The sequence below is a fragment of the Stegastes partitus genome, unplaced genomic scaffold, assembly GCF_000690725.1.
Source record: "Stegastes partitus isolate 25-593 unplaced genomic scaffold, Stegastes_partitus-1.0.2 Scaffold6, whole genome shotgun sequence".
NCBI classification, from domain to species: Eukaryota; Metazoa; Chordata; class Actinopteri; family Pomacentridae; genus Stegastes; species Stegastes partitus.
The window spans coordinates 1,622,196-1,640,783 of record NW_007577737.1 but is presented as its reverse complement, the minus strand read 5'-3'; the positions used below and the strand labels follow the sequence as shown (position 1 = coordinate 1,640,783).

The 18,588-nt window shown below is 44.9% G+C and overlaps 1 protein-coding gene and 1 long non-coding RNA gene across 4 annotated transcripts in view; one reads left to right on the top strand and one right to left on the bottom strand.

Moving 5' to 3' along the window:
• Positions 1-18,588, bottom strand: part of gatad2b (GATA zinc finger domain containing 2B) — a 40,177-nt gene that overhangs the window by 20,275 nt on the left and 1,314 nt on the right. The window lies entirely within an intron of this gene.
• On the top strand, positions 8,581-14,933 carry LOC103356879 (uncharacterized). 3 transcript variants are annotated; one of them, XR_520165.1, is made up of 4 exons: positions 8,581-8,658; positions 12,388-12,733; positions 13,090-13,194; positions 13,572-14,933. It is a non-coding gene; the product is annotated as an uncharacterized LOC103356879 (long non-coding RNA). The 3 variants fall into 3 exon arrangements; XR_520164.1 differs by having other exon boundaries at positions 8,594-8,742; XR_520166.1 differs by lacking the exon at positions 8,581-8,658 and adding an exon at positions 9,095-9,211.

Here is an 18,588-nt window from a genome sequence, read left to right as displayed (position 1 = left end):
TGCGCCACCTTCTCCTCCTCGCTGGAGCTTTTTACACACAAGTGGGAAAGTGTTTCGTTTTTCAGCAGATTGGATCATTAGTGGACGTCGGCTCAACGCTGATATGCAGGATGTGTGAGCCCCAGGGCCAGGAGAGAAATCCATCAGGATAGAAAATGTATATTGGTCAATACAATCAATAGTCATTGACGATTTTATGTGACCTTCCATCCATCCATCATCTCTACACCTTAATCCTCACTAGGGTCATGGGGGGCTGGAGTCTATCCCAGCTGACTCAGGGTGAAGGCAGGTTCACCTGGACAGGTAACCAGTCTATCACAGGGCTACACTTAGAGACAGACAACCAAGCACACTCACATTCACACCTACGGACAATTTACAATCATCAATTAACCTCAGCATGTTTCTGGACTGTGGGAGGAAGCCGGAGAACCCGGAGAGAACCCACGCTGCACGGGGAGAACATGGAGACTCCACGCAGAAAGATCCCGGGTGTCCTCACCAGGACGCCAACCGGCGACCTTCTAGCTGTGAGGCGCTAACAGTGCTAACCACCGAGACACCTGCAGCCACTTTGTTTCACAATTCTTAATTCAAAATCTATCAAGACAAAGAAATGAAATGTCCAAAACAATAAAATCTTGAAAACAGACTCTAACAATTAAAAGATTGTCCACTAGAATGAATGTAATCTGAATTTTTCCCAACAGAAACGTCAAGAGGAGCTGAAGTGTGTTTGGAACTGATTGAGTGATTAAATACCTGCGGCACCAGACAGCAACAAGGTCCATATGAGCGTCTCCAGACAGTTCTGTATGTTTGTAAACTGAGCTACAGCGTTGGTCACTAATTCAATCCTTAAATCCTAACTTATCGCCGAGAGGATCCGACTGCAGGTCACACAGCATAGGTCTGCATCGTCTTCACCTAGGACAGGTGAGCTGTGACACAGTCTCAAGTAATCGGTTTCGAGTATCGAGTTTTTTCCTGGTATCAAAATCGAGTTAAAAGTTTTAGTATCGTGACAACACTAGTCTGCATGAACTCTGTGTGTGTCAGACTCCTCTACCATCAGCGGAGTCTCTGTGCGCCACACAGTGCTGCTAACGCGCTGCACTACGAAGCCAGACTAGTGGGTTAGCCAGGTAAGTTGAGCCTAAAGTCAGAGTTTTAAGATAAACTTTAGTGATCCCACAGTGGGGAAAGTTCACCATTATTACAGAGATTATTTATCATCATTGATTTCACTAAAGTGACATCCAGCATTATGGGACAGCGTCAGACTCAGATCTAAATACACTTTAATATAACGTCACGTTTAAATATATAAAGTTTTGGCGCTGAGGTCCTCAGGTGCAGCAGTCACGTCATGATCAGTCAAATCAAAACATTAACACACTTCTACCAGCATTACTAAATACTGACTTGTTCCAAAAGACCCTAACGAACCCCACTGTGTCAGGGGAAGCACTAACGAGTCACATAACGAGGGGAAGGAGCAACAAACCCCCAATTGAAACCCAAACTCAGGTGTTAATGGCTCCTTCAGGATATCAGTACCTGGAACTCCCAACTAGTCAGTCAGAGCTGATGAAGCCTCTTGGATGAGAGGTGGAACGTCTTCAAGGAACTCAAGCAGGTCCAGCTGCTATGATTAATAAGGAAGTGATGATAAATGACTCTACAGTTTCTCAGAATGCTATTTGACCCCAAAATCCTAAAACCCCAAAACTCCATACCATCCAGAATGCATTAGTGCTACTAGTTCAATTCTAACTGAGCTTCTAATCAATGGATCCAATCAGATGTGACTACTGTACTACTTTAAAATTACACCCACCTCTAGTTATGGGTTTAAACTAGAAATACGACAAAATAAATAATATGAATTATAATGCATTTAGCTCAAAGGGGAAATGAAGCGCTCAGTCTGGTGGCATAATTCACCACATGTTTTCCACTCTGATCATAATGAACAGGAGAAATGTGAGCATGGAAAAGGAAAAAGAAGATTGTTCTGTGTCTTTTCTCCAAAGGGCGCTGCCATCTTGGAGTACCACCAGGACCGTCACAGGGCGGGTTAGCTTTGCAGGTTTAGAGACTACATCGTTAAAGACAGATGGTGAAAGACACATCGTGGACAATAGAGACATGCTAGTCGGAGTGAAACAACAAACTAAAAAGATCTGCATCCACCGACACCCGTCACAGACACCTCGCTGTTTGATAAGAACATCATCACTGACAAAGTTCAACACAAGGCCTCTGATCGTCTCCTACTGAACACCTGTTGTCCTCCAGCTGAAGGATTTCCATCACATCTCACCAACATCGGAGTTATTTGATGGGAGCCTGGCTACACATTACAGCAGCCATAAATAAAAAACGAACTACCATCATTGTAAACACCTGGTCATCAGGAATTCTAAACGCAGGTCATGTCATACCGTAGGCTCCATGTGATTCCTCCACCAGAGCTCAGAGCTGATGCAAACCTCTAAAAAAACATTTCTCACCTTGACTTTACATTTTCCAAAGCAGCCAATCAAGACTCCAACCTTTAGATAATCCTCAAGTATTTCCACTTCTGTTATCTTCCCTTTGCAACCCATGCAAAAAGCCTTCCAGCTCACTTTTCAGGTAAAAATGTACAAAAAAAAAACAGAACAAGCAGTAAATTAAAATGACCATTCCACAGTTTCCACGTCCTATTGGTTCAGATGCATCCACCGGTGGGCTGACAGTGGTCTCAACTGGCCGCTACTGTCATATTTAAACAGGAATGTGTTCAACGTGAATTTGAAGTTCAAAGTCGAATATTCGGAGATCAAAACTGCTATCCCGATGAATATTCAGCTATTCAAGTCCAGCCCTACTGTGCACGTGACATTATTGTATTCAGTTGTCTTGGAATACACAATCGCAGCTCGTGTACAAATAACAGGAAAGAAAAACAAATAAATAAATAAAACGTATGAACAAAAAGGAAAACAAACAACAGAGGCTTTATCTTTCCATCTAACCGCCCTGTCTCATTCTGCTGAGTTCAGTCAGACAGTACGACTACTTAACAGACAACAACCGACTTAAAGTTAATATATCAGATGAAACAACACGTCTGACGTGGCACCAGCTCTGCAGGGTCCTCTGAGAGCCCCGACGCCTGCAGTCCACATTAAGAGTCAGCCGGTAACGTATAGGGAATCATGAGGGCAGCCATCAGCATGTAGGTCAGGTTAACTGTGGCAGCGCTGAGCTTTAGGCTGTGTGTACTCTCTATTTCTGTGTTCGAGTCACACGGGGTGAGCAGCATAAAGCCCTGCGCTCGGTCCTATCACGGCCGACGTATACATCATCCGGCTGTGCTCTGGCTCTGACACGGCTTAGTCACCGGTTCACCATCCACGGCTAACGTGTGCCGTCTATACCACAGATTACAGAATATAGCAGCTTGTTTAACGGACGCTTTCTGACTGAAAAGCTTCAACTTTTTTCTGCCATCACTCATTTTAAATATCAGTACAGCCGACCTCATGGCTGCTGTCGTCACCTTTCAGAAGCCTCCTTTCGTCTTACGTTATGTTCTCCAGAGTGTTCTCTACAACCAAGCAGCCGACTCCATGTTTACCCCGGTGCCCACAGGTCCAGCGTACGTGAATGCTCTGTGATGGTGGATTAACGGTGAAACAGTTTGAAATGAAAACATGTTAATGGGGATGTGGCCTCAGAAACAATTACATTTCTTAATTAAATTTTTTAGTCAGTTTCCAGCATATAAAAGGCATTTACATCAATCAGCCACAACACTGGAGCCACTGACAGAGCAAGTAAATACCAATAACTGTTGCAATGCAGTGGCTCCGGTTAAGGGGACGGAATAAATCAGTGAACAGTTCTTAAAATCGATGTGTTTGAAGCATGAAAAGTGGGCAGCATAAGGATCTGAGCAACTCTGACGAGGACAAGAACTGTCATGGCTCAGCGACTGGGAGGTCTACTGGGGGTTTCCCAGTCTGAAGTCTTAAACACCTACCGAGAAAGGACAACCAGGTATGAGGGGACCTACACAGTATGTGCTGCAGCTTTACCCTGTGTATACCTTCACGTGTCTACCAGGTGTGGAAAGACAGCAGGATAAGGACAAAAAGGGATGCTTCAGATTCAACAAGCCCGGTGAACACACACACACATACACACACACGCGCGCGCGTTGGCTAAAAGATTTGTGGAAAATATCTTATTCTGACAGACCTAGCGTTAGTTATTTGTTGTACAACTTGTGTTGTTAGTCAGGCCTCTGTTTGTGTCCACTGTGTCATAGATTTAAAACATGCAATGAAGCATTAGACAGACACTACAGAGAATGAACCCTGGATCAGACGCACCGTTTAACGTATGTCCTAAATTGCATCGTCTTCAATTTGCTAATAGCTTCAAACTGTGACTTCCATTTAAAACCAATTAATTATTTACAAGCACGCACGGTTGCTCCTGTTTCACTATTTTTTCACATTAATTGTATGTCAAAACTTACGGCTTAAGTCCAGTGTTCAACAGGAATACACAACGCTGCACAAAAACACACAACCATGCAGCCACAACAATGCACAAGAGCTAGCTCTGTTAGCGGCAAGCTAGCCATGACGGCGGCTGTGAACAACAGTGTCCTCTCCATGAAGCTGGCTAAACAGTGTGGCGGTCTCAAGAAAGACATGGCAGTCATAACCCAGAGCTCTCAGGTGACGTCCTCCACCAGACGGTTGGCTCGTTTCAGAAAGGCCTCACCAGAGTCGACAATTTGTAGAACAAGCCAAAATCAAACTGGATCAAACTGACAGTTTAGAGAATTAAGATGAAACAACCTACAGACAACAGGTGTGCCTCAAGGTAACGAGACCAGACAAGATGCTGTTCAATTAGTCGCTAAAATGCTGACGAACATCTGGTTCCAGAGGTGTGGGACCCACCACTGGGACTTGGGAGGGCCCACAGCGTTCCCCTCCCTCGGCCCAAAGGAGGAGCTGCTCCCAGCACCAGAATAGTACCGTAACGTCTGGACTATAAGCCGCTACTTTTTTCACATACTTTGAACGCTGTGGCTTAAACAACGACGCGGCTAATTTGTGGATTTTTACGAATTTGCCTCGAGACCAAAGTGACGCTGAGAGCTACAGCAACAGAGAGACTGAGGAAGTGACGAAGTGATTCTGTTCAACTCCTGAAGACACTGAAGTAGACGACTTTAGTGGTTTTAGTGCAGGAGGAAGATGAAGATAGCGATCAGTGACTTTTCCTAGTAGGCTGCTGGAGTTTTATTTCCTTAACCAGCCGTGTTACAGGCGCTGTTCAGAAAAAAGCATCTACGGTACGTATCTGTGGATGTTACCGCTACATATTTAATTAACAGTTAAAACATCTTTCTGTGTAAATTTCTCATGTTCCAACGTGGACACCTGCAGCTTAGAGACCAGTGCAGCCTGTATATGTACACACCTGGTTTTCTGTTTAAAGTTAGTGGGTGGAGCTTATATTCAGGTGCCTCAATCGTCCGGTATTTACGGTAGTTATGTTTTCATTGATACAGCCGTCCACGAGGTGCAACAGCAGGAACCTCACATGGGTCACATGTCTGTTTACCTGATGCTGCTGCACCTTTGCGGGCCATAGCAGCAGCAGACGTCCTCAGCAGAGCTCTGCGGCCTGACGGAGGCTGCTGGGGGCTGAAAGCACCGTGTTGCCATCATTCCAACATTGCATCTGAAAAGCACCAGAGGCAGCTACCATCTGGCTTCTTTAACCAGAGCTGGAAAAGATGAAGACATCCCAAAAACAACAAACCCTCCTCGTGCCATTAGGAGGCAGTGGCCTCATTTGCTGGTCCAGATGACACTAAAGCAGTATCTTAATAACACATATACACATACACAAACACACAGTCGCTGGCCGGCTATGAAAGATGTTGACGGCAGGACTGCTGGGAATGTGACCAGAATTTGCATATGGCTAGTTTTTGACACTAATAAGGCCAATCAGAATGGAGCTCATAGCAACAGAGTTGTAATTGGTTGCAGCAGCGACGGAGTTGATGGTTAGGGGATGCAGATTCACAGCCAATGGGAGCTAAGCAAAAGATGCGAGTGATGTTTTGCTGATCGCTGTGTTGACGGTGTACAGAAGTCAAATGCTGCAGGACTGCATTGTTAGAATTACACACTCTTGCTGCCTATGTACATCGCGCATAAGGCAACACACACACACACACACACACACACACACACACACACACCTTCCACCTAATGCACAGATGCTGCTCTTTATTAAACCAGACAACAGCTCATTGTGGGCGTTGCTATGACAACCAGTCGTCTATTTTTAAGCCTTACCACTAATCAATTTCTCTTCTGCTGTCGCCTGAGGGGTGAGGGAGGAGGGTACTGATGGGGGAGTGAGGGGGCAGTGGTAGGGGGCAATGGGGTGAGGGAGGAGGGGTGTAGCCGGAGACAAAGAGCAGAGGAAGAAACAGCGCCGAGGATCCGGCTCATACCGACACACTCGGCACGGCAAAGGTGAAGACGTTTGAGATCATTCACCTGCTGGCCAATCAGACTCAGGCCTTCATCTGGTGATCATCATGACAATCGCTCGACCACTACGAGTCATTTCATGTAAACAAATGCCCAACATTTACTGGTTCCAGCATCTCTGGACTGGTTTCCTCAAGCTATGACTCTGAGAACTTGCTGCAGCTTTTAATGTTATGTTCCCGTTAACCTTAATTATATGAAATAAATATCCATCCATCCGTCATCTCTACACCTTAATCCTCACTAGGGTCATGGGGGGGCGGAGCCTATCCCAGCTGACTCAGGGTGAAGGCAGGTTCACCTGGACAGGTAACCAGTCTATCACAGGGCTACACTTAGAGACAGACAACCAAGCACACTCACATTCACACCTACGGAAAATTTAGAATCACCAATTAACCTCAGCATGTTTCTGCACTGTGGGAGGAAGCCGGAGAACCCGGAGAGAACCCACGCTGCACGGGGAGAACATGGAGACTCCACGCAGAAAGATCCCGGGTGTCCCGGGACGCCAACCCGCGACCTTCTGGCTGTGAGGCAACGGTGCTAATCACCGAGCCACCTGCAGCCCTCCTTAATTATATGAAACAAATATTTCACTGCATATACAAATGAAAAAAACATAAACAGAAAACACTGAGGGCGCCGCTCTAGCTCACCAGTTTGAGCTGGTGTTCCATGTTCAGGGGCTGAAGTCCCGACGCAGCGACCATGAGTTCGAGTCCCACTCATGACCCTTTGCTGCAGGTCCTTGCCCCCATTCCCCTCCCCCACTTTCCTGTCTCTCTCTTGACTGTACGATCAAAAAAAAGGCCAAAATATTAACTTTAAAAAATAAAAAAAAAACACTGGCTCACATGACCCAGTGACTGAACTCTGACAATGAAGTTGGTAAAATTGGACGTATGCACAGAACTGCACGACTGACACATCGACTGGCTTTCATCTCTTTCTTACTAGCAGTAGCATAGTGTAGAAGTGTGTGACGGAGTAACTCTGAGGCTGTTCAACTCCTGAAGACACTGAAGAAGACGACTTTAGTGGTTTTAGTGCAGGAGGAAGATGAAGATAGCGATCAGTGACTTTTCCTGGTAGGCTGCTGGAGTTTTATTTCCTTAACCAGCCGTGTTACAGGCGCTGTTCAGAAAAAAGCATCTACGGTACGTATCTGTGGATGTTACCGCTACGTATTTAACTAAAGGTTAAAACATCTTTCTGTGTGAATATCTCATGTTCCAACGTGGACACCTGCAGCTTAGAGATCAGTGCAGCCTGTATATGTCCACACCTGGTTTAGGTAGTGGGTGGAGTTTATATTCAGGTGCCTCAATCGTCCAGGATTTACGGTAATCTGTAACTAGATGCTGTTTCCCTCGTGCTCTTCTGTGTTCAATATAAAGGCTAATGCAGCTGGCTGTTGTTGTAGTATGAACAGAGCCATGTCTGGTTAACTCTCCAACGCTGCTGGTTATATCTAATGAGACACTGGCTAAAAGGTCAAATGTTAACGGCTTAACAACACAACAGCGTCAGTGCTGAGTGTCCAGTAGTCTGGATGAGCAAAGAGCTGGTCTGTTCTGACCCGGCGCTGCTCTAGTTTCCCCTACAAGGAACCATTAGTGATTTCCCCCCCAACTGACTTTGAACCAACGTAACCACCTGGTTTGCAAACAGATTAGATCAAACCGACCAGAGTACGTATCGCAATGTGTGCATGGTTGAACATATAAACCCGCCTGACACACAGAACAGTATACAGATGGTCCTTTGTGCTGAAGTGAGAGGTCTTAAACATCACATTTATGCATCGCCACTGAGAAAAAAGCTGCTCCCCAAAAATGTAAATGTGTTTTGTTATCTGACAAATCTTTACAGCAAACATCCAGGACTATTCCTCCCTGCAGATAGCTGAGGTGTGCCTTCCTTCTTGTTGTGGCCTCACTGTTCCTTTAAAAAGGCACATGACACGTAATTTTCTTCAGCTTTTTGTTTTGTTTTTTTTTTTTGTGCCGAGGGAACCGAGTGCAGTCAGAACGCAGCGATCCGGTCTGATCCGGTTTGTAACCTCAGGGTATGGAATTATCTCTTAATATGTAGCTGTTAGTGGTCAAGACGTCACACAGCCGGAGAGCCGGAGAGCGGGCCGGGCTGGGAGGTAAGGGAGGAGGAGCAGCGGCACTGTTTTCAGAACAGAAAGAGGAAAATCTCTTCTGTCGGAGCTGGCACTCTGACAAGAAAGAAACGAAGTGCAGGATTCTAGACCACAGGGTGGGGCATACGCCGTTTTACGGGCCAAACGAGAGAAGGAAAAAGAAAAAAGCAGCAGGAGCAGGAGACGCTTAGTCAAAGGCACAGACGTCTTAAAATGGGGCCGAACGTGGCGCTGAGACGAGCGTCGACACGGGAACACACATAGGACGACGTAGTACGGCCAGGAAACCGTACACAGCATGCAAACACACAACACACGGCATCCTGGGTAATTCAGAGGCTGTTTCTGACACAGATAGCAGAATTTAAAGAATAAAATAGATTCAGGACAATGTGTACGTACAACACTGGATCCAACATGGAGGCGCTCTGGAGTAACTTTCTGCAGTTGTTTTAATGCAGCATACTTTCACGTAGGTAGACTTTTTGTAGAAAAGTAAAGACATTGTGATGCATCCATAACGCTGCTTTTGACTTATGTTTTATGCAGTCATAGCGCTGATCTCAGGTCTCACTATGTCAACCGACTGTAGCCCCTCATGACGTAAAACGTGATAACAGCTGAAGCTACAGCAGGAGATTCAGGCTCTGTTTAGCTAAACCGGTGATACCTCAGTGGGTCTTTGATTTACACGTAAACAAAGCTACGAGTCACCAAAAACCATCACATTTGAAAACTCCAGCCAAAGTGGAGATTTGGAAAAACTCCGTCTTTACGTTTGCATGTAGACGGTAGGAGACGGAGTTTGACGTCACATGTGTGCTAACCATGTTTACAGTTTGGCTACGTCCATATACGGACTGACATGTTTACAGTCGATGTTTTCAGTATTTTCCTTGTTGTATACTGCTAACAGGAAGTTTTCGTTGTTGTGTTTTTTCCAGGATTCTGATTGGCTAGCATGGCTTTATGCTTCTCGTTACACTGCCCCCTGTAGGTCTGGCAGCTCATAGCAGCTCTTAACAACGTGTTGACGAGGGTTTGTGTGAACGAAAATTTCTTTGAAAACAATCTGGTGTGAACGATGTTTGAAAACGTAGATCTGTTTTTGCGAATATCGGCTACGTGTAAAGGTGGCCTAAAGGGAGACGGAGTAATCGTACTTTTTTTCTTTTCATGTGGGTACTTTGACTGTCAAATAGCACGAGAAGCTAATCCTCATAGAGCACATCCACATCAAACATAACAAGACACTCATACTGAAAACTCCAGTAGTTAGATCCCGTCCTGTACTCTTAACTAGATAGTTTGATTACTATTTTTAATTTCACTTTATTCGCAATAAAACTTTTACTCGTATGGTTTTTGACAGTTCTTCTCACAAACTGCAGAATGAGGGCAGCAGAACACTAGACTGAAACACTGGAGACGGATTATTAAGAAAGAAAAGTCTGTTTATCCACCTGCAGCAGGCCAGCTGTAGCACAACGTACGATCTGAAATGTCCAAACGAACAAGTCTAGAATCATTAGACTAATTAATGATTACTCTGTTTCTAGTTACCATTATTAGCTCATTCATTCTGATAATTAACTAACAACATAGATGGCTGATTAATGGTTTACTTTTCAAAGCAGACCTTGAGGTGAGACAAGTGGGCAGCTCCCGTCGCTGAGGAAGATCATGTGATAGGATAAAAAGCTCCAGGACGCAAACTATAAACGGATTTCTGCTGAGACAGTACTCTCATACCCCTTTCCCACCAAACTGGTTCCAGTGCTGGTTCGGAGCCGGAGCCTGACGTAGCACCAGTTCTTTGTGTTTCCAGGTTCTCAGAACTGGTGCTTAGCAAGAACCAACTGTGTGCTGGGCCAGAACTAAGCACCTCCGGGGTGGAAGTGTCCCCTGACCACACCGGATATTCTGATATTCATCATGAAGCCCATCAGCCCTACTAGTTATTATAACAACTATGAACAATGAATATTAACAACTAATGAGCCCTCCAGCATCAAGCCCTCCTCGTATCTCGACCTCCGACAGCCTTGCATAAAAGAAGGTTTTAGTGTCGGTTTATCGAGTCATGACTGTACTCAAGTCACCAGAAAAGAGGCCACTGTTGCTTCGGCTACGATAACTTGATCTCTGTCTGTGTTTCTGCCGTTTGTCAGCGGTTAGTCGTGTTGCTCACAGCTCATGTGGAGGATGCAGGACGACGCTGTGGTAGACTAACAGGGACTCTTGTGACAGTGAGCACAACAGAACTTATCTAACAGAGCAACTTTACTGGCCGTTGTAGGAACGCTTCACCGTAACCGCAGCAACATGCTGATGCTTCTCTCACACACTTCACACGACAAACTCACCAGCGTCTGTCACCACAGTCCTCAAAGGGGATGTTCACGTCTGCTGTGTTCACCTCACGGGTTAAAAAACACTTTATGTACAGTATGTAGTTCAGTTTGTTTACCCTGATCTACTGAGACAGGCAGATATACAGAGATTACTACCACGCTGATAAAGTTTAAGTATATCAGGAAAGATGTTCCGCGGTATTATAAGTAATTGAAGTACCATAATACAGTATTATCATCACCTATTCATGAAAGTAACAGCAGGACTACATGCAGACACTGATCAGCAGAGATCCTCTGTGTTTGGTCAGGATCATATATAAACGGTAATCTGCACCGCTGCATAAATGACCCATATTCGGTCTCGGGTCAGAGATCCGGCTGTGCCCTCTGGTGCGTTTGGAGGACTGCGCTCAGAGGAGTTGACTAGGGTGACCTTGTGCAGCACCTGGCTAAATGCAGCGCAGCAATGCAGCAGCAGCGACGTGCACGCTGCTCATTCACCAGCTGATTAGTCACAGCTGCACTGCTGACGACTGCCGGGCCGGTTCTGAACCGAGTCGGAGACGAACGGAAGCAGAAGTGCTTCCTCGCTGCCCTTTAATTGTGCGACACTCAAGAAGCTCTGCTCACTGCTTCACCGGGTTATACATCATTAAGATCACACTAATCAATTTGTGCATGGTGAAGGTGTTCCCCACACTCACACCAACGAGAATTCTTCTAACTAAGTGTTAATTATACATATTTCTGTCAAACATATAGACTCTTGTATACTCAATGTAAGACAATCAAAGATCAAAATATAACTCATAATTTATTATGAATTTGGAATGTTGCTGTTCAACAGAAACCTCATATGTCTAAAAACAACCTGTGGCTTTATAAGAACCAAACACTGCCTCGTCCAGGTTGGTGGTGTCTTTATATGAAGGTCAGATACTCACATGGTTTTGTCATTTTACAGAAAATCAAGCTCAAAATGGAGCAACAGAGGTTTTGACCAGTAAATGTCCAGATAAGTTTGGTCTTGCCACGTCCGAGGCAGCACATGCATCTCCTCTGTCATCACATTATGACCATCTTACAGGTTAACGACTAAGTTCTATGTCCAAAGTATCGAATGCAGTATTGATTAGAACTAGACAGGAAATGCTAGACTAAACTCCAACCGATCAAGGTTTTCCTGCATTACTGTCCATTCCCACACATCAGGCCTCCATCATCTTTTTTCAGGTGAACAATAGGTACCAACATCAGTCTCATCCTTCCTTGTCTGTGGTTTTTCCGATAGCTGCCCACCCCAGTGAGTCTCCGGCCCCACGACTGGACTCCAACCTCTCCATGTGGGACTGCAGCCGGTGCTGGTAGTCAGTTATCTCATCCGGGTCGGACTGAGCTCAGCGCTGTAGCACTCGGGTCGGTCCTCCCCCGGCTTCGTCTTCTGGTTGGAGCGGCCCTGTGACCGGCAGCGGGGCTCCCAGAGAGCAGAGCATCGACTACCATCACTGGCTGCAGCCTGAGACCGTTGAAGTGAAGGCTGAGCAGGATGAGAGGCTCCCTGGAGAGGCAGCCCGATGACACGGAGGTGGAGAACAAGTGTCCAGGTGGAAAACCAGCGACCAAGCTTTGAAACTAAAGTAGGTAAATACAGCACCTTTAATCAGGTGTTCTGTACAATTTTTCCAAAAAGCACAACATATGCTGAATTAAGATTGTTGACAGTATGTCAGACAGAACCTCCACCTGCTGCCTGATAGCCAGCCTCTACGCTGCTCTCTGATAGTCAGAGACAGACAGCTGGCCATGGAGGTTCGGAAATTCAGATGTTGTCAGCTGGGATGTTGTAGTTGTTGCACCAGTGTGCTTAAATCATTTCTTTACTTTTCTATGGTCTAATTACTACTTGCAGGTAAAGTGAAATGGGCACCTGTCATTATACTACACTGTGGATATATGAGAAGCATAAATGATGTATAAATAATATTCATATCAGCAGGCCGGAGCAGAGACAATGACGTCTGTTCAACTACAGCGACAGTACGGCTGGAAACAGATATGATCATCCAACATCTACGGCTCCTTCAAGTCGACAGCCTCAGTTGAGTCGACAGCGAGCAGCTCGTTCTCAGCGAGCTAGCAGCACAGCATCGTAGCCACGATTTACATAAACACACATGTACGAGGATTACACGTGCACAACCTGCATCTACCTATTATTAGTGACCACATACAGGACCTAGAACAACCTCAGGTTACATCTAGAAGCTGATCGCTGAATAAGAGCCATTTGTAAAATTCACAATACGAAGAGTAAATTATTTGTCTCAATAATCAATAGATTGTTAAACTAAAGCAGGAGTTAGCTGCGGTCCCGATCAAATCACACATGTGGACATCATTTGAAGGACCTATATATTATTCATGTATTTTATACTTCTGTCTAAAACGACTGCATTTTTGTGTCTTTTCTTGCAGTAAATTCGTCCCAATCTTGGGTTTGCACCGAACACATCTTCTAGCATCACGTCCAAAAGGTCCAACTTCAGCCTCATCAAACCAACAACACATTATTCCACCTGGTTTTGGGAGACTGGGTGTTTTTTTATTTTTTTAGTTTTTGTAACCTTAAGCCGGCCTTGGATATTTCTTTTGGTTTAGAAAGTTTTATGTGACAAAGCAGCTCCACTGTACTTCTGTGGACAGTATGCGTTGTTCTGCTCAGAATGTGTCGGCCCGTCTCCATCTGAAATGCCTTTTGATTAAACAAATTGTCAGCAAGCAGTTTACAACTGATGCTCTATTGATTTGGTACAGTACAGCTTTAATGCACATCAGAAACCGCTGCTTGCTAAATGGAAAAGAAACTGTTCTGTTTTTTTTATTTGCACCAATAAAGTTGTGCAGTTTTGAGGCATTTTGTCTGCCGTCAGTTATATCGTCCTGCCCTAGCAGATACCCACCAAAGAAGTCATCACTGTAGCTCGGTCTAAGCACATTAAGGGCTTTGTTTAAAGGAGGAGGACCATAAAATCAATGTTAAGTGTCACAGGAAGTCAGTGCAGAGCAGCTAAAACTGGACTCTGAGTTCTGGTTAACAGCTGACGGAGGTGAAGTCTCACTGTTAGCAGGAGGACAGTAAAAAGTGCACCAATTATTAGCCCTGAAACAATCTTCATACTAATGATTGGAGGGGTGGATATCAGACTTTTTAAGAGTATCTGGAACGGTGGCAGTTTAACAGATCCGTCTTATGACTTCATGACTTGAAGGTCCGCTGTAGGTCCAGGAGCAGCACACGAGCAGTGGAGGAGCTCAGTAAATGTAATAAAGGAGAATTTCCCCACGGCTCCACCTTCTTCACAGGGGTTAGGCAGGTCATCGGTGTTTACATCAGCAGCAGCAGCACGAGCTCTTATTGTTGTGTTTCTGAGGAACACTTCATCCACATTTTGTTGTAGGAGGACGTTGAGCAGCTGGTAAACAGTAGAGAATAATATTCTAGGATGTACGGCGTGCTTTAGTTATACTTCAGTCACTGCTGCTGATCACTAAAGGTGCAATATTTCATACATACATTACTCTGACTCTGTTATTTTTATACTGTCTATATTCAGCTCTTTTCCCGTGCACTAGTTTTTCTTATTTATATATATATATAAGAAAAACTATATATATATATGTAGATATATTCCTAGTTATACGTTTACAGTATTTACTGACCAGTCACTGCCTCACAAGCTCCACTTCTGTGTCCTCCGGTAGCCGAGCGACGACATCACGTTGGCAGATTCACGGTTGTGTTTTTGTGCATTGACAATAAAGAAAGTCTGATCCGTACTCATGCTGCTTTGTGAACCACGGTTATGGCTTCTTGGACCTGTGAGCCACATATTACTGTTCCTTTCAGCTCCCCAGCATCTATCCCAACCAGGCAGAGGTTCTGTCAGCTGACGTCTTCTTAATTTTCAGTGGAACATCAGATGAAGAGGTGTTGGCATTTTTATAAATGGACTTCCCATTTGTGATCATTTTGGCCCGAATGCTTCAGTATGTAAAACTTAAAACAGCGTTGCTACAGCTCACCTGGTCGAGCTGGTGTCCCATGTACAAGGGCTACAGTCCTCGACGTGGAGGTCATGGGTTTGAATCCCACTCATGACCCTTTTCTGCAGGTCCTTCCCCCGTTCTCCTCCCCACTCTCCAGTCTCTCTCTCTACTGTTCTATCAAATAAAGGCAAAAAGGCCAAAACACAAAACTTAAAACGGCACCATTGCTCCCACTACTATGTTCACTTAGAAACTCTTAACAAGCTGCCTAATGCCTGCTGTACACCTGTATGCAGTCAGACTGAGTACCCATCAGGATCCTGTAGAGACCACACGGGCCTTCTACCAGGCCCTCTACCGGGCCTATCAGCCGTACAGCGATAACCATGAGCACATGTCTACCGTCAGTCATTCATCCCAGTCTGTCAGCCTGTATGAGCCACACAGACGTTGCTCTACCTGAACCTGGAGCTCTTTCTAGGGTTTGTGTTGTGACTGAAACGGCCTCAGACTTGATCCATCTGGAAAAAACTGCCCATGGAAGTTAAATCAGCTTCAGAGAGGACTACTAGAGTATTTGGGTTTCAAATTTTACTGTTACGTTACAGACTGAAGCTGCATAATTAGACAAACATTCACCGTTTCGGCCTCCAACAAATAAATGAACACGATCGACTGCAATAGATTAAAATGCAATGTGAGTAGAGAACAGCCTGAGGAGATGAAAACACTCCAGCTTTGGCATATTTCACTCTTCAGACTCATCTGAGCATCTGTAACTGAGGACAGACTAGAGGCTTCTCCGTGCACACCCATCCTGTACAACAGCCTGCACTGTGAGGCGTTCAGGAAACACTGGGAAAATATAGCACCCATCGAAAACCAGATGTTCAGTAAACGAGGCCCACTGGGTGCAGGTGTATTTATGTTTAGCCTCCAGGGAATGCAGTGAATCCAGGTAAAGAAGGACCTGATTTAAAGTCTCATCCTGAGGCAGAGACGTAGTAATTAGCGAGAATGTAGAACAATGAGGGGAAAGCTTGAGCTGAGTCGAATTAGAAATATGTTGTGTCTAAAGTCAAGGAATAATCATGAGCATAATACTGATCAGAATCATGGTGGTATCATCTGGCCATAACAGCACTTTTACAGATTGTGTTTGACGTAGCCGTCGCTGCCTCATCATGCCGCAACTCTGGTGGTGGTTCGTAGATGGAGATGTTGAGATGATACAGGACAGAACTGAACATTTTACTGCTCAGATGTGAAAATGTGACAGCTTTGTACTAAAACAGTTATTCTAAAAAAACGTGATAACGGAGGGACGTATGCTGCTCCTGTCAGTCAAATCCAAACCAATCACACCTTCACAGTGTTTAACTCTCACAGACGAGTACAATTTACAGTTTCATTTAGCAGACGTACATCTGAGAGTAGATCACATTCACACACCAATGGTGACAGAGCTGTCATTGGCAACAACTTCAGGTTCAGTGTCTTGCCCAAGGACACTCCGACTGTGGAGGGATCGAACCACCAACCTTGTGATTGGAGGACAGCCGCTCTACCTGAGCCCCGGCCGCCCTTACACAGTGCCGTTAACTTTGCCTGTGATGCTGATTATTTAGTTGTCATGTTTTTGTTTGACATCCAGTCCGAGATTCTGGACCTTCCTGGTGCAAACGAACCTGCATCAGCTGACTTCAAAGCACGCAGTTTAAGTCCTGTAAACAAATCTCATGTGGATTCTGTCTCCCTTTCACCAACAATGAATGTGTCCTGTTATCATAACTTCCGGGTGTATTTAAGGCTGATATATGATCGTCCACCATCCCACTACACTGGGCGACACGTTCCTTCATTCAGTCCTACATACACCATCCTGCTGCCCCAAATGGGTGCTCTCCTTGTTTGAACACTATGTGAGAGCACTGAGGTAAATGTTCTACAGGTATAGACTAAAGCCAGGCTTCAGCTTTACCAGAGCTATACAGGAATACCGCCACGATCCAATCCGATGGGAAAAACCAAATTTAAATCAAGAAAGTAATGAAAAAAGAAGCAAACGAGACCATGAATCTGACTTAAAGAAGCGAACATGACTTAGCTTAAAGCCAAAACTTTGATTTCTTTCAAGTTTGACACTCAGAGCCATTGGTTTAAAGACACAGACAAGCCAATTTAGTCACTAAAACATAGAGCTGTGTTGGTAGAAATGAGCGTGCTGACATATGGGCTGACATTACAGACGTCTCATGCAACAGTAGACGTCAGCCACCAAGTCACAGTGACTCGTAGTGCACGTTGTTGTACAGTTGGTTTTGTTTTGTCAGTTGCAAACATGTGTAAGATGTTCCCCAGAGCACATGTCTTATATTGATCTACAGTCGGATCCATGAAGATTCCTTATGAAACATTCTCAGGACTTCTCAGCAGCAGCAGTCGGTGATAAAAACAGCTCTGAGGCTCCAGAACCGGAACCAGAACCACTCTCACTACTCTGTCTCATTCATTAGTGCTGTCATCTCGTGTTATTGGTGTGGATTTAACTCCATTTCATATCCGTAGGTGTGAATGTGAGTGTGCTTGGTTGTCTGTCTCTAAGCGTAGCCCTGTGATAGACTGGTTACCTGTCCAGGTGAACCTGCCTTCATCCTGAGTCAGCTGGGATAGACTCCAGCCCCCCGCGACCCTCGTGAGGATTAAGGTGTAGAGATGATGGATGGATCTGTATAATTTCTATTTATATAATTTTGTTTTCCTCATTGCGGTCTCAAAAGGTTTTAATCCAGTTCATAACGTCGTCTGTGCTGTTTTTATTGGTCCTTTGTCTGTTTTACTGAAAACCAGGGACAGGAATTTTAAATTAGCTTAATGCTGTACACTCTGTAGGCAACACATCAGATGTTCTGGATGTGAAAATGCACGGTCCCTGATCAGATGAATAAATAAATACAAAAATAAAAAGATCCAACTATCATGTAAATAAAGTACTTTGGTATTTTCTTTCCCTGAAAGGTGCAGCAAATACTATTTCATCCTTGTTATGCTGTACACATGATAGAGAGCACATCAGCTCTTGCAATGGCCTGACACGTACGCCAATATGAACCATCATAATTAACACTCTAATGAGTCAGGAGCAGCTCAGTGACGGACTCCTAACGTCAAACCCTGATTGCATCGACTGCATATTCTGCAGAAACTCCACTCCAGCACTCTGCAGGTGCCGTAGAAACCTGTCATAACGGCATGGCAGCCTTCATCTGTATGCTGCTGGGGCTGCTAGGAGACACTGGGCTGGAAACAGGAAGAGGAACAACTCCATCATTGAGACTACTACAGTTCATTCACACTCTTCAACAGCAGGGACCTTTCATTCATAGCGAGCCGCCATCGCTGTGTGAGTGGAGGGCTGAGAGTACCGAGGTCTGCCAGCGCTTAT